Below are 17738 nucleotides of genomic sequence, written 5' to 3' on the forward strand. Positions count from 1 at the left end.
TTGGTAACCGAAAATTAAACCACTTTTGTGACGTCACCCTATTCAGTAAGGTGTCGATTATTCTTAACAATGTACAATTAACTGCACATTGTCAGTAAACTGTACATTGTTAATTGACTAAAAAAGAATGTACAGTTTGGACATTCTTCAAAAACTGATAGATCAAACTTGACTTGATTGACACAGAAAAAGCAACTGTGACATTAAATTACAACGTCAAACACGGTGAGAAACCCTCTCAAACTTAAAGTAGATTGTTTTAGACATGCAATACGGTTAACACTCAAATCCTTTGATATGACGCGGTAGCATTCTCTGTTGAGATTAGCGATTTTCAATTAAAGTGAGTCGCTCCTTATGTTGCACTATATAATGTTTTTGTGTCTCCTTCATTTTTATATAAAACCCCCATATTGAGTTCATTTTTGCATATCCCTTCCATTTTAGTTTTATTTTATCTTTTTTTAAATTGAATTTAGATTTATATTCTAATGGTTACGTATAATTGTTACTATTTTTATCATTTTTGTGTATTTATTTTAAAATTCACATTTAGCCACTTTACTTTCGATTTCGATTAAACCTCAGTTTCAACTCTGTCTCTATTATTAAACAATTTTCAAAAACAACTTCAACAGTCACAATTCATGTCCAATTTTGCAAAACAGATTAATCGTTTAGAAACTTACGTATGATACTTCCCAGATGAATGAGATGATATTCCAAATGCATGTATTTTCCAAACGAGAATTTCCTTTGGTAAGCATCTACTTCCAAGGTTGTAAACGCAATCTTCATTTGAAGAGACAGTCAACTGTTGTTCTTAAATCAGTCACACGGGTAACTTGCTTGTTGGTGGTTTTGAAAGGTCCCCAGCTCCGTGCAGTCATATAAAGAGCCTTTGCTAACTTCAATTTAGCATGGGGCCTATTTCCGCAACTGACATAAAGATAAAAATCCATTTGGACCGTAAGACAGTGTGTGCCGTGCGATACACTGATGGTGTCGACTGCATGCATTTGTGCCTTTGCATGAAAAATACTTGCGCATCCAGCAGAGGAATTCCTCAACGGCTTGAGACAGGAATGAAGCTTTTATGTACATGCAAATGTTATAGCCAGCCAACGCTGGAAAAATGGTGGAGGTCATCTCAAGGCTCTCAAAGCATCAGTAAAGCCTTTTTGTTCTGTTTTACAATATGGGCAATGATATTGGAGGAAGGGAAATGGTTTAAGTCGGAGAAACGACTCAAAAAGTGGAGATTCTTCGATTCAGCTTTACACCAAAAAATATAGCAGGTTCAGTGAACTGGAAACTGAACCGGCCATATTTGATTGTGTGAAGCAACCAGTTGGGGGCTTTCCGTGCCTATGGCGTCAGCTTCCAAAGAGCGAATAGGGCAGGGCAAAGTAATCTTATAATTTGTGGTTTTTGTGAATACTCCTTTTTGCCCGGTTTAACTCTTTTTTGTGTAATTTCAGGGCATTTTTGTACCATATGAAGTTTTATGGTAGAATGAGTTTGCATAAAAGTTATAAAAGCAAAAGCAATATATCACCCAAGGCTGAAACTTTAGTGTAGAAGCTTTATCTTGACAACAATTGTTAGTTCGCAGTCGTAAATTTTGATTAGGTCAATTAACATTAATTCCTTATTTATCATCATCGCCCGACTGGATTTTCCCTACTGCCCCAACTTTTTTGATATTTGATATTTCCAACTTTTGAACCAATTTCTGGCCCTTTTCAACCTTGCTGATGTGTCTGCACTAACAAATGGTCTTGTGTGTGTTTTTTGTTTTAAATTCTCTATCCTTGCCCTCAACCATGACTGGTTGAGTAGGCAGGGTACGGTACGGTTCACGTTTCAATGTACATGTGCATGTACATGTATGTACGTGCATAGGTGTTTACGAAATACAGACTTGAGGCCGTGGCGCAGGTGATGACCATACTAGGGCAGAAATGGAAGCCCAAGCCCAACCTCAAGTGGCTGTTTGTTAAACGTTAAAATACTTGTACAATAAAGGTATTCTTTAAACTGAAAGTCTGAAAAATTCTGACTTGAATATCAAAGGTCCTCTTGGTAAGAAAATATAACTTTAGTGATGATAAACAAGGAATTAAGTTTAATCGGCCTTATCGTGGCGAGTTTGACAAATGAGTCCTTTTGCTCACTATTATTTGCCAGAAGTAACGTTTCGACCCATATATGAGCACAAACTCCTAAAACAAACAGAGCCTCCCTGTAATGAGGGCGCTGCCGCTGTTATCTCACAGCAGCGGCGCCCTCCTTCGCCAGGAAAAGGTAAGACATGTTTGAATGCTTTTTGAAAAAGTGCGCCTTTTATACAGACAATAACAAAAGATATGTCGGATTTTTTTCTTTTAATTTAAGAAGTGTGGCAAGTTCCCAAGTAAAATTTACATCACGGCCCTTTAATTTGAGAGTGGCGTAAAGTATCAACCACGCCAAGAAGGTGGGACAAAGTTTTTAAGGATATACAATTTAGAATCCCCCCACTTTGAGTGAAAACTGGATAAACCGCTTTTTCAGGCAAAACCGCAGAGTAAGGCTTCCAGAAGTTGTTATAGTTCGTGTACTCACATTCTAGCTGTGAGAGTTATGCATGCCATACCAGCGTCATTGCAGTCTCTGTAAAGAATTTCAATTGGTCAGTTTGGGCGCGAAGAAAGCTAAACGAAGCCGGGCTCAAATCCATGCTTTCCGAAAATCTTGAAGAAGCCATTTATTATCTGATCGACACCATAAAGACTAGCAGGATTTAAGGGTGTAAAATGGCTGCAAGCACACAGCGTTTAAATAGAATCAGCGAAGTTTTTGTAAGGGGGGGGTTGGGATGAGCAATGGACATTATAGCTATTTAATAGGGTACTGTTTTCTGCCTTATTTTCCCCTAGTACGACACTATGTGAAAAATAACATCAAGGCTTTATGTTCTAGTGAGTTCTAAACACGTGTACGTTAGTCAGTGTACTTTACTTCCCTTAGAGCCCCATACCAGTACACAGCAGCAACACCCGCTCCCGTGGACATCGCAGATAAAGCCAACCTGGAGGCTACGCTTTTGCTTTGATAAGACCAAAGATGAAGGATGCTAGCAGTTGTATACACCCCAGAAGGAGGGGAAAGAAAAAGATAAAGATCTGCTGTTAATGCAAGTGAGCCCGGGCGATCTGTGGTGACGGTTCTCCGAGTTGACTGTTGATGCCGGGAGGTGGAGAGCTTGATTGAGAAACCCACGTTAGCATTGCAGGCACGGACACTTTACGCAACCCGCCCACCACTCAGAGGCGTCTCTTCTGAAAGCTGCCGCGCACTTGTGCAGAGTACTGCCTCCAGGGCTCGGATTCCCAATCATAACGCGATCATCAGGGACGCGTGCACCCGTCCCTTCCATGGACATCAGGCGGCGCACCAGAACTCCTCACCTCTGCTTCCCCTCCTCTCTCAGCTCTCCCCTTCTGTCTGGACGTCAGGCGAGGTGCCCAGATGAAGCTGATGCCCGCGGGAAACGCGGGATGATCCAGGAAGAGACAAAAACGGAGAGCCACGGGAGGAGTAATGAGACAGACAGGGTGATAAATCTGAGCCCTTAAGTGTGTTGTTTTAATCCCGAGTACTGCTTTGAGAGGATCTCGTAATATCGGTGACAAAATGGTAAATGTTAGAATAAGCTAGGTGGCTCGAGCTCATCAAAAGTTCATTGGTCGCACAGCTATGATGGAAAAGCGGACGCAAAGAAAAACAACCATGTTGCGAGAGCAAGCCAAATAAAGACATCATCACGTTGCCTGTGAAAAAAAGATCTTGTTGGATAGACTAGGTTGGATGAAAATGCCACATAAAACAGGTGGAATTTGGGAGAGGACTGAAAACATTTTGAAGTTTCGGTTCGTTGATTACTAGGCGAATGGAGACACGTATTAATTTTAAAACAGGTCTAACCTGATGAATTTGGTGAATCCTAATGCGTTTCTTTGATAACACTTCGTAAAATCTCACTGCAGGTGTCTCATAATACAATGGGTGGACTAATTTTCTGTCGCATATTCGCCTTCCTCAGATCGATATACTTCTGCAAAAGTCACAACATTATCCACTTCATAGAGAATTGTGCGACAAGATATAACAATGGAGTTTATGTCATTGCCAGTCTTGTTGTAACCATTCGTGTTGATGTGATCATTTTGATTCTGTCAAAATGCCAAACTTGTTTTCATTTTACGGGCCATCTCAATGAATCACTTCTGGCAAAGAGACTTCCTAGCCTGGTCACGAGACAGACTGCCTGTAGATGGTCGACTGCCGCAGCAAAATGATCGTTTCCCCTGCGTTGAGGCCAATTTTGTTTCTGCACTGTTTATTATCAACTGCTTGTTTTGAGAGTGGCTGGTAATAATGGAAAGGGAAATACCAAACACGAAAAACAATTCCAATTTAAATTTCAAGTGCACGAGGCAACGGGGCAAAACTTGACAAGCCGACGTCATGACGCCCGGAATGGCATTTAATCATATACGAGCACCGTCACTAAAACCCAAAGAACAACCTGGAATGGACATTGATTACATTCTCTGCTAGGACAGGCGGAATTTGAATTGTCAAATTTACAGACCACGAGTCAGCGGTAGATATCAAAAGGAGAAAATACAACCCTGTTGATTTTTTGTTGTAATCCGCTGGATAAATCGTGCTGACACGATTCGCAAATGTTATCAAAACACCTCCCTGCTAGGAACATAATGCCATTGGAGAGTAATTAACTTGCTGCCGTGGCTGTCCGCAAGCCAGGTATTCTTTAGGACAGATTTTGTAGATTGCTTTCATTGTACGAGTTGAGATGAAGGATTAGTTCGCTATTAGTTTTCCTGAAAAGTATGTGCGTGTGATTGTGAGTTTTGGCTTTGAGTGAGTTTGCATCACGTTCCTGTTTTGTTTTTCATCACGTCTTTTAATTTCGGTTTTGCTCCCCTTGAAATCAGTGTGTGAAACTGTAAAGAACTGTGGTCCAACGTTACAACCCTTCATGCATGCCAATTTTTATCCCGAGAATTTATTGGCATTCCTGAGCCTTTCCCCTCAAAGAATCAAACTTGTCATGACATGCCATGACATTTGAGGAATTTCCTTTGGAGAAACAGCAAGAAGCGGAGGAAATGTTTCATAATACCTTTATTCCCCCTCAGTAGTTCAGAGCTTGCAGTATATTCGCCAACGATAAGCATTATGCCTCGTTGGCGCAGTCGGCAGCGCGTCAGTCTCATAATCTGAAGGTCGTGAGTTCGAGCCTCACACGGGGCACTGTTTTTTGTGCAGGCGGGATAAACTCAAGCTGCTTAATTCACAAAATGTTCCTCCAGTGAGACTGTAACATAAAAATTTAGAAAAAAGGAATCACTTTGAAAACAAAATATATTGTAAAACACTTCCTTTTATATTTTGTGTCTGTGCATATTTCTTTATTGATTTTTGTTGGGGTGTTTAGATTTTCATAGGTTCAGTAACAAAATAACTCTATCTGTCCCCTTTATGTAAGAATACATTTAATTTCTAAGATCGACGATTCCCAGGGACAAGAATAAAACTAAAACGAGCCAACTGAGCTAAGCAGACATTACCCATTGTGAGGCACCAGTAATCCAGATATAAGAATTGCACAAGTGTGCCATGCCATTTTCACTAGACGTTTCCTGAGGGCTAGATATCACTGGACTTAGTTTTAAAGCTGTTCTAAAGAGTATCAAAGGGGCAAGGGCCATGAATAGGCCTGCACACTAGTGGAATATTTTTTTATAGCCCATTCTGTTTCAGTGCTGGGCACAATCAGTTGCTATTGTTTCCTTGTGGCTTTTTGACGTCTTTGCTTTTGTTCATTTAGGGCTCACTGGATACGAGAGGTATCTACCGAGCACGGAGCCATGTGTGGCCGATGCTTGGTACCAGTATGGCTTTCGGTGTTGGGTTAATTTTTTACTGCATTGTCTGCCTCAATAGGCCATTTCACAAAAAAATGGAACAGGGCAGATAGATTTTGTCTCATCGTCTCTCGAGAGGCAGAGAATGCTGGAAAAAGAATGATCAAACACGTGAGTTCAGTGGCGTATCCAGGGGGGAGGCAACTGCCTGCCCCCCCCGCTGACGGATTTTTTTCTTTTACAAATAATTCTTCGTAGGTGAGAAGGAAAGACACCGATTATACTTTCGTATCAAATATTCTGACTAAAACCTTTCGAAAACAACACTACGAAATTAAAGCAAAGATGTCGAGACCGTAAGTGAGGCTTTGAATATTTTTTCCTCCCTAATATCATGTTGAATGAGCCCAAAGCCGCATTCGCCTTTGAATATGCCCCCCTGACAGAAAAAGCTGGGTACGCCAAGGCGTGAGCTTCTGGCTGAGCAAGCGGCTACCAGTGACTTTTTTTGCTCAGGCAATAGCTCTCGTATACGGTGGGCTTGTAAGCTGTCGCTGTGGTCTGGTACCGCTGTTATACCACAACAAACTGCACCTGTAACCAATTACCACCGAGACACCCCCATAAGACGCACTTCAAGATGGTTAGTAATTAAACATTAAGTGCATCGTAACTCACACAGTTACAGCGCGCCGATTTGACATTGTGAAGGTGTTCCTTCGTATTCTCATTCAAGTTTGAGCCATTTATTATAGCCATTAGTCAACGGTGAAATCGCCACTCACAAGCTGAGTTTGCCTTTGCATGCTCAATCATACATTTAGCATTCTGGGGCCTATTTCATATTCCTGAGGACACACCATGTCTAAAAACTGCACCTGTTCATAAAGTGGCTTTAATTTGTCCCGGAAAGTGGGGGGGGGGTGTATGGGATAAGGAATTGTGTGTGTATGGGGGGATGACTTGCCCGGCCATGGGATTTTGAAAAGCGGGGGGGGTGACACCATGATGACGCTACAAAGGAGGCCATGCTCAGGGGACAGCTGTAAAGATTCTGTATTACATCCATGCAGAATCTTAAACTAGAATGCCGTATTTTATGATTTTGGTTGTTATACTGTTTGAGTGACATTGAATACATTTTGGTTGTTGGGAAATCCTGAAAATTCTACACGAAATTTAGATCGGCACAAAAATTCGCCAAGGAACATTTACTTAACAGCTATATGAAATTCGACCCTGGGTTTAAAGACAGTTTACAAAACACAGAAACAATAAGAAAAAGATCACGAAAAGATTAGCAAGCTAACGAGGCACACGGTATCATCTGAGAACTCCGCCCACTAGAGTTTCATGTTACCAATGGCTGCATTCGGTGATAATTAAAACAAAACTTGGAGCTTAAATGCATCCAACCCACGCAATTTTATAACACCCGTTGAAAATTTAATATACAGGTGGCGACAATTAATTTTTGAAACCCGATTTTTGGCCTGTTATTTTGTGATACTTTTGTTCATAAATAATCTTTTTGAAGCTGTTGAATTGAACGTAGCCAATGCAGGTTATTGGAGCAGATAGTGGGTTTTTATCCAAGTTGATTACCTGCTTTCTTTACTAGTTGGAATACAAAAACCCAAAACAACAGTCTGGTACTCGATATCATTCTCCTTCAGTGGTAATCTAACCAAGTTAAGCGCAGCCGATAATGGTTCCTCACCTTTTATGTTTGATCCTGTTACCTGGCCGGACTGCCCCCACTAACAAAAGTGAGACAATGTGCCCCGTGTAAGGCTCGAGCTCCCAACCTTCAGATTATGAGACTGACGTGCTCCCGACTGCGCCAACGAGGCACTTGAGCAGCGATACCAAGAGTTAGGCTCTGTTCCTTAGGACATGATTCAAATGACCCAAGAAACAAAGAACTGTTTCAAGACTTAATTAGAATTCTGTGTTTGTTTTAAGTTGCAAACACGAGGTGAACAGGCGATATCAAATTGACGCTGCAACGGGGTTTTGATGTCACTAGTGGAACTTTTGTGCCAACGTTCGTCCCAAGTTTTTAAAAAGAGCCGCAGAGAGACATTGTCGGGACAATACCAAGGAACACAAAGACATTGTCCCAAACTAAACAGGTGATTGAGCCAAGCCCGATCACCTTAATAAGGCTGTCGGTTTTGCACTTCAGAATTTTCGTTAAAAGCTGTCCTCTGGCGTTATGATGAGCGAGGGGGGATTTTGACATTTTGGTGCGGTTCTCATCAGACACTTCCGATGCTATGCCAGCACAGGAACGACTCTGACGCATCTCCAACACACTTTTGATAACGAAGTAGCCTGTTCTCTCGTTTGGTTCCTAAGGGCAGGAATCAATCCTTTGCTGTCTTAGCCTTAGGCTTGTGGGCCAGACTGAGGGCAGACTGCTATTACTGTGTAGCCCGCCGTTTCAGTGCCTTGTTAGGTTCCATCTGCCCACGGATCCATGCAGAATCTCGAAGAATAAACTTGGACAATCTTTCAAAGAACATCGCGTGCATGCAGAAGTAAAACTATAGAAGGACTGGAACTTTAGAATAAATGCTTGTACCCAAAGGGGAATATTTCTCTCTCGAAAATTGTGAGCACCAGTCTTGAACCGTATTTTCGATTGATTTCCACTCGCGTGGAAATAAAAATGGAAAGGTCGTATGTCTGTAGTATTACTGGAAACAATCTGACATGTCCGAAATTAAAATTTTCATCGGAAGGGAACATACCAAAACTTGTCAAAACTTGTCATTTGTTCAACTTGTAAGAGTTGAATAATTTTTCCCGTTAGGATTAAAATAGTATTTCACGGAACTCTTGAAGCGTCCTTCGCCAATGAATAGTGCATCTGACCTGACATGAGGACACATCATCCGTGTCATCTTGACAAATACTAATGAATTATTTTGACGATGTTTTAAAAAATTATTATTTATTTTGTTCCAGCATGATTTGTGTGTACAACGAGGGAGGCTCTTTCCTGGGCCATCTGCAGCAATTGTACGCTGTCAGTGGCCCAGAATAAGAGCTTGCAGACTCCAGAGGGCTCTCTTAGTGCATGACACTGTGGTGTTGGTTTCCCCTTTGTGTTGAGAACGTCGTGTGGTGGACCTAAGTAAAAAAAAAGGAACAAAAAAAAAGAAAATGAAGAACACCTCTCCCATTGTCAGTCCTTTTCACTTTTCTGATTGTACGTCGTGATTCCTAATTTGAACAGTCCCTAAAAATAGTTCCGGTCTATGAGTAATTCCTTCTCTCCTTCCAGTCGTTCCCCCGTTACTCCTCACAACGCACGTTGCCTTTCCAGCACGTGTTCGTTCAGAATGTGCGGCGGTGTGTGTGATTTGCTTACACAATGGAAACGGTGGCGAGGAGACAAATTTCCTCGAGCCAACAGACCGATGAGGACTTGTGTTTATTTATGTACTTATTTTGCCCAACGGTTGGTCTGATAGAAATATTAAGTTTTGATCAGTCCATTTGCGTCATGGGTTCAGGTGCGACCCATATTGTTTACCGCCACAACCAGGTCATGCTTGAGGTTGCTGCTATAAATAGTCCAAGACAGTCCAAAATTCTGTCTACCCACGATGAAAGAAGGTTATTTGTTAGTACGGTTTATGATGCAAGGGAACATTAGGATGAGGGCAGCAAATAAATTGTTCCAGGCTCGCGAGGACATCAAAGACCAGGATGCCTTGATATATGCCATTTCAGTAATCCCAGCGCTAATTGTGTGGGTTGAGGAGGGCCCGTAATGACTGGAGTGTGCAGGGTTGCGTTCTCGCACAATCGCGGGTGTCGAGAGAGAGAAAAAGAGAAAGTCTCAAAGGTGATATGGAGACAGGGAATTGGGGAATGAATCACGTGCGGGACCCGTTTGGTCCGTTGGGAAATATGACGCTATGGCCGCCTCACACGGGTGGTTTGTCTGGGGCTAATTCTCATGAAAATATCATGACTAACTTAGGTCGTTTTACTCTGGGCCTTGATGTTATCAACACACAAAAGACAAGGAAATTGATGCCATATCAAATTAACCAAATTAGATCATTTAAAGTGGCTTAGTTTTAGAGTTGGACATTCGTCTCTCAGAACAAAAAAAATTACAGGGATGACCTTTTAGGTACTCGATTCTAGTTCTTTCTTCGAATTCGACTCTAGTTCTGTCTTCGAACTCGACTCTAGTTCTTTCTTCGAACTCGACTCTAGTTCTTTCTTCGATCTCGACTCTAGTTCTTTCTTCGAACTCGACTCTAGTTCTTTCTTCGATCTCGACTCTAGTTCTATCTTCGAACTCGACTCTAGTTCTTTCTTTAATCTCGACTCTAGTTCTATCTTCGAACTCGACTCTAGTTCTTTCTTTGATCTCGATTCTAGTTCTTTCTCTGAACTCGATTCCACGTCTCATTCTTGCATATGTAGCAATTCTGTTCATTCTGAGCAAAACCAAATCCGGATGCTTAAATATGATGTACATCAGTGGACTGAGTGGGACATAAATAAATCCCGCTCTGTCAGTTGTATGCACCTTTGACTTGATCTTAAGACTTAAGCACTTAATCGGCGCCATGGCTGTTGCAGTGCTTAGTTTTTACATGGCTGTTTTCATAGGGCAAAGTGCGCCAATCACACGACTGGGAACTATCATTACACCTTTGTGGCGTTGAAACGCAAGCATAAAACTCCTGCTTTTTGGTGCAAAAGCAACCTCTTTTCAAGTTCATAGCTCTACTTCTGTGAAGAGTGTTAAAGCCACACGGGTGTAAAATGAAGTAGAAACGCGTGTTATAGCGCATGTCGTGCTCTAAGACGCTTAAAAACGGATCCTAGAGACTATTTGAGTGCATCATCGGCCACAAATGGGCACATTGTACCCATAAAAACTAGCTCATACCCGTATGCCAACCTCAAGATACGCCCATTGCACTGTAAAACTCAAGAACATTTGAACACGCGGTGCGTTTAGACGTTAACGTGTTAACGTACGTATACAGTCTTTATAATCGGGACATTAAGCGCATGTTTATAGCGGCTTAAAACGTGAATTCAATTGTTTTTCGCCAATACTCTTACTGATACTGAAATTCAAATCTCATGTTGTAAGTGGTTAATTTAAGCTGATATCATGTATAATATACGGATGCGGAGTGGATTATCACCTGATTGTCACACCAAAAATAATAAACACATTGTTTAGACGATACGTTCAGTTGTACCGCCCAGCGTGTAAGACACGACTACAGGCGCATGCGCTGTACGTACACGCTCTTTCCGCGTCTCCGCACGTCTGCTTGGCTGTTGTTAATTTCAAATGCAGAAATCGGACTATTCTTTATTCGTTTTATTCCACAGGGTCGTGCACATAGCATGCACAGATACTTCAGAATCTCGAAGAGGTGATAATTTTCTTTAAGAAAATAAAGTCCGTCAACAATATTTGAACCATTTTTATTCCCGTGGTGAGTTGTAGCAGTCGGCCTTCTGATCCTCACGTCACTGCGTATGAACCGAACCCGTGTATGTGCATCGTTACCCAATAACGTGCAATTAGTACACACTGCACCCTTTATTAATGTGTCGAAGTGTATAAAACGTGATACAGCCTGTACAAGCGTTTAGGCATGTAAGTAATAAACACCCAAACGGGCTTATAATTAAAACGTGTTTAAAAACCTAACACACGATAAACACATCCATACATTTAATCATAAACATACAATGCGTTTATTAATAAAATAGTTATGTTCAGCATATAAACATCTCGTATGTATTTAGTCAGGATAAACGTATCAAAGTGTTTTAAAAGTGTTACAGATTTGCATTTAATTTGCGTTTAGAAGTGAAAGGCGTGGGTTTTACAGTGCGTCTGTGTTAACGACTACCAGTCTGCGTTTAATGATTTAGCCATTCAACTATTAAACGACTGAATTTCTCACCGAAGCGATTCACCTGTGTCGTTTAATTTAATTTGTATTTCGTAACCGAATTAGAAAATGCTTTAAAAGAATTTTTGTTAAATATCGCCTGCAATGTGTCCCCGATCTTTACAATTATTCTTTGAGCATCCACAGTTACAAATGGCAGCTTCATGTTTTGTGAAATATTTTGTCAGTCGCCTTTAGACGTACTATTCGTATAGCTTTACAAAAGCCCTTTGTAAAACAATTGAGTAAATTATAGAAAATTAATTCCACGTTTTGTTTGAATTTCTCTGTTGGCTAATGTTTTTTACCTTTCTAATTTGTTTTGTTTTTTTTCTTTTAATAAAAAGGGGTTTAATTAGTCAACAAGTTGTTCACTCCGTATATTTTGTGCATAGTGTATAATAATATGTGCCATGATGAAAATTCTTACATATGTGAAAACTGATCGAAACTGTCTAAAGGAAATGACGTGCTCGTTGCCATATATCAGCCCACACATTGTGTATTTTGATATTTGCTGTTCCTCTCAATCACAAGCACTAGGGCGAGTGGTTTTGCAAAAGATAGAAAGGGGGGGGGAGCGTCAACATTTCCCCCTCGCGCCATGATACAAAGCGGTCATTCTACAGAAGGTTGCCGTTTAGCCGAGACCGAGCAAACAGACGAAATACGGACCGAAGACTCGGTGTGGATTATTCAGAGCAAACGAGCCCATCATTCACGGGCATGCCTGCAAATAACTGGAGAAGTGAAAATACTCGTTTGATGGAGTCCCTGTAACAGATGGAGTGACTTGAAGGACGCTGCTTCTCATTTTCAAATCAATCCAATTTTGGACTCAGCATGCGAGTAAAAATGAAATTGAAAGAAAGTAATATATACAATCATGAATAAAATGAAAATAAAAGAAAACAAGTGTGTGTTAGATGTCAACTCCTCATGATAAACTCATTCCAATGCACACAGACCTAGATGCAGAACCGAATTTTCGAGGGCAATCATTAAAATATTTTTGGGGCGGGGCATAAATTTGGAAATCCGTTTTTGTGATCTTTTCTAAATACGAACCAAATTTTAAGGCCGTTTACTCTCTTTCGGAAGGTGCGGAAATGAAAAAGTTAACAAAAATTGCCTATAGGTTTTTTTTTTCAATGAAAAAATGCTTCAGGGGGGTGGGCTGGTTGCCTCCTTCCCAAATGTCAATGAATAAGCAAAACAAGGGCAAAGACAATTTAGCATCATTTTGTGCAGCGGTAACAGGTGCCGTTGTCGACTGATTGACTAATATCTTTATACCTCAAGAGGCAGAGAGATGGGCTGTAAAAATCAACCAACCAACCAACCCCGTCTTTATGTTAATTGTCTAACATGCAACCGTGTGAAATATTAGACGCCTTTTTGGAAGTAAACGACGTGTTCCTGTGTCCAGAAAATGCTACCATGTATTGTTATTCACACCGCAATATGTCCGTGTGTCTTACCACAGCGTGTTTAGCTTTGGATTATTAATACCACATCACGTTCATGAGTTAGCGGGATACATTAGAACTTGTTTGGACAGAGCAATATGGTACATGTACTTGAACCTGGTCCGCGTGATATTTGTGACTCGGTCCTACAAAATGAGACATACCGGTAAACGTATTGCTACAGTTGAGTTATTGTTTGATTTTTCACGAGAGGGTAAAAATGAGCTCTTAATCTTGAGTTGTCGCTAAGGTTTGCAAGGCAATGAAAATGGACAAATGGAAAATAATGGAAAATGGTTGAAAGCTGAAGAGTAGTGCGTAGATTTACATGGTGCAAGAGATCTTGAATTGTCCTTCAATTCAAAAGTGGACCTGGCAACAATTTCGTTGGTTCCGTTTACATTTCTTGAGTACCAGTCCATGCCCCATATTAACCATTAGTGAACAATACTTTTACGGCAGACGTATTGTTCATAAGGGGAAATTGAAATCTCATGCTGCCTTATCTTGAGCTTTGAGCCTATAACCTTTTCAAAGATAAGACTCTTGTATGAGGATCCTGATATTAAAATCTACTTGTCAGTGCTGTAGCTACGGGGAGGGAGGGCTGGGGGCACGTGCCCCCCCCACAAATTCCCGGTGCCTTCAGGTGCCCCCCCGCTGAAAACGGACGAATGGATTTTGAACAAGGCTAACCTAAACTTGCTCCCCAAAATCACACCACTGAAAGCTGGTGCCCCCCATAAGATGCTGGTACCCTCGTTGTGCTCCCAGCTAGTAAAATCCTCACTACGCCACTGCTAATTGCATCAATGATCTCAGCAATACCAGCGAAGCAATCGGGGAGCAACGGTCCAGAAAGATAGATCCAAGCTATACATACACACAACAGACTGTCCAGTAGTTTATCACGTTTGGCCCATTTTGAGAAATAGGCAACATTTCCTTTTTCCTTTCTTAGCATAAGACTTACGAGTGATAATCTCTTTTTATCGTCCATCTCGTATGATAATATACCACAGCTAGATCACTTGATGTCGACACTTTTTGCCCGGAGGTGTTAAAATGTAATGTATTGAAATAGTCTTTAATTGGCTGGTAACTTAAACTGGTACCCGTCTACATATTCATCAAGCCCTTTTATTGACGATTATGTTCTCTATAACGCATAGCAACTTAGTGGTTGCGTTACGGTAACATATCTCTTTAAATATAACTGGGCATGTAACGTAAAGCTAGATCACGAAAGATGAAAAGTGAAAACGATATAAGCATCGTGACTGATATTAAACTTCGTGCACTTAAACATCAAGTAATTTCTAACTGCAGTTAGACCTACCTTTTAGGCAATGATTGAAAACGCCAAGTGATTGGCAAGCACACTTCAAGGGAAAGTGGTAATTAAATGTGAACTTCAGATGCCAACCAATGTGTATTAAATTGCCAGATGCATTATTTATTTGGAAGTTGAAAATTGATATTTGTCTTTTTATTCAAAATTCTTTTCTATATTTTGCCCTTTTCAGAGAAGTGAGAAATAAAAGCCATTCTTTTAAAACTGACAAGAACGGCACGACAAAGAGTGAATCTTGCCGATCTCGCATTGTGCGGCTTGACTGTTTCATTTAAAGCAAAAATCTGCATTAGGTTTGGCTGTGTTTTTGTGATGTTCTTAAATTTGACCACGTTTTACAAAGCCTGCAAGCGCAAGTTTTGCGTTTTGTGTACTGCTGGTTTTCCTTGCACGACCTATAAAGAGTGTCCTACATCTCTGTTCAAATTATAATAACGTATTTGCGATTGTCGTTCTAAAAGCGAACTTAGGGTAACATTGAACTTTTTTATAGGCCTAAGAAGCGGGTCTTTCGGTTCTGAGGTTCAAAGGATAATTGACTGAAGCCATTACGACCATACCCTTGTGTTCATTACACAAAAAAACTCAGAAAAATGCGGTAAATAAAACAAAGCTGCACTGATTGTTTCTTTTTTGCCCTAAGAATTCTTTCCAGTGTTGTAGTTTGACCTTAATTTTCATCCCAATCAAAAGCACAGCAGATATGGCTGCAAAAACAATTATTTACCTTGATATATCAAGTTGCATAGGGTCGACTGAGAGCAAGTTCTCTTAGCAGTCGCTGGAACCCCGCGATTTCCCTGAAGACAACTGTGGTTTTGCCAAGCAGGGACTGAATTCCGGGTTCAGGGTTTAAAGTGACTTGATATTCCACCTCCACTGAAATGACACCGGGTCAAATCCCTTAAGGTGTAGATAAGCAGTGGTTTGAGGCTTCTTTGAACCAAACTTATCTTGTTTCGAGGCCACAAACTACCACAAACGGGTTTGGTTGTCTCCAAGCCTTCAGAGAAATTATGACTTTAATACGCGCGATTCACAAAAGTGCGCCACCAAAAGTTTGCAACACGTTGGCCAATTATAATGCGCTAAAGTTGTCGACCCTTTCCAAACGCGCATTGGGTCGACAAATGTCGCGCATTGCGATTGGCCAACGCGTTGCAAACTCTTGGTGGCGCACTATCGTGAAACGGCCATATTAGACACTGGGCCGTTTTCCAATACTCAACTTCGTCTCCGTCTAAGGCTTCGTGCCTGAAACCAAACCCCGACTGAGGGCCTCAAGCGTTTAAATAAAATAGGATTTCTAAAAAAAATGCATGTTCTAATAAAACTTAATTTTTAGAGTGAGGAATTATTGCTTTGTCAAATTTTATGACAAAAAAGAGGAGTAACATTTTTGTAGCGGCGAGTCACGGATCAAGTGCAGTCGTGTATGCGTGTTTTCATGTGTACACGTGACATGTACATGTTCACGCACATGTGCTTGGGCGGACGCGACGACTTCGACGTCTCGGTACCGCACTGGTCAGTGCCTACAGCACTAAATTATTAGAAAATGGCTCGGCAAACCCATGTTATGGGATTTGGGACACTTCAATGGGTTTTATTGGTATTGTTTATGCCCTTTTTCTCAAAGACTGGAGTCTCCTCGTTGGACTGTGAGATTACAGGAGCAAGGGCTCTTGAAGGATTAATTAATCGATTGAAAATCTTGGTCATGTTATCTTTGGTGCTGTTTTCAACTATTTTCGAAAATCGATCATTTTGTTTTTTTGTTTGTTTGTTTGCTTGCTTGTTTTGGATTTTTGTCTTGTTGGATTTTGTTTATTTTGTCTACAAACATGGATTGAGATTAAACATCAAGTAATATCATGGCACGAAATAAAACATTTAAAACATTAAAAAAAAGTGTTGCAAACGTCGCAGCTCCTCTCCGGATAGTGTCTCTAGCTGAAAGCGAGAACTCTTACGGAGTCTGGTCTTTTTAGGCCGCCTTGTTCGCAGTCTCGCTTCATTGGTTCCGAGACTTCTGCAACAAACTATCCCCGTGTGATATGGTTACTGTTCATGAGGACAGCAGTACTATGATCGCAGGAATTTCTCATCGGAAATTTAAATGCTATATTGACACAGGTCAATCGATGTGGTGTTGTCGACGCGCGTTCAACAGTCATGAACGCCCGTGTAAACACGTCAGCATGTTTGGCTCACCTACAATTCTCAGTAATAACGAACTAAAATAAAATCTACAATCGGCTCATGGGAATGCAGAGACGGCCGCGCCAGTTCCTTGTGTGTGAAGCAAATATGAACAAGTTGTGCTGGGAAACGTAAAACGCAGTTCGGGTAATTACAGATGTTTTGCCAGTTGAATCAACATGCCTGTTGTGCAACCATATTAGGCAAATTACATCGCATCTGTTAATTAAGAATGTCCCAGGGTCACAGTGAGTCTGCACGCATGATGCGTGTAAGGCACGAGCATTTTTTGAGTGTTGTTATAAGCCGAGAAAAATAAAGGAATAAACGGGATAAGAACAAATAAGCTGGCTTTACTGGGTGGTTTACTGGGCAAAAAAGAGAAAACTTTTGAGCGGGTGCGTGTATCTTTGATTTTTTTCTGCCTTCGGAAAAAAATGTGCAAACCCACTAAAATTTCTCAGCCAATGTGTCTGTTTTATGTCTTTGAACAGAAGAATTTTGAAAATGGAAAGTTTACGTCTTCCCTTGCTTTAAAACATGTTTATTTCGTTATTGGTCTTATGAACAGGATACCAAAAATCAAATATGATAATACTTGATTTATGATAAATGAAGAATTCATAACCATCAATTCATTTATTCAGCCCAAAATCAGCTCTCATCAAAACTGATAATAAAGGATCCGAAATGCTTCCAAGCAAAGGTAAAAATGAGTAAATAAGTTGAAAAATCAAATAAATGACAAAATTCAAAATATCTCCAAGTTCCTAAGAGTGACAATCAATCCTTTGAGTGAACACAGATCCTCTGATTGAAA

The 17738-nt window shown here is 40.8% G+C and overlaps 1 non-coding gene across 1 annotated transcript; it reads left to right on the forward strand.

Moving 5' to 3' along the window:
* Positions 1 to 5252: 5252 nt before the first annotated feature.
* Trnam-cau (transfer RNA methionine (anticodon CAU)) lies at positions 5253 to 5325 on the forward strand. Its single transcript has one exon. It is a non-coding gene; the product is annotated as a tRNA-Met (tRNA).
* Positions 5326 to 17738: the final 12413 nt, after the last annotated feature.

Source organism: Acanthaster planci, linkage group LG05 (genome assembly GCF_054643075.1).
Source record: "Acanthaster planci isolate LZ-2023a linkage group LG05, COTS_SCS, whole genome shotgun sequence".
Lineage (NCBI taxonomy): Eukaryota > Metazoa > Echinodermata > Asteroidea > Valvatida > Acanthasteridae > Acanthaster > Acanthaster planci.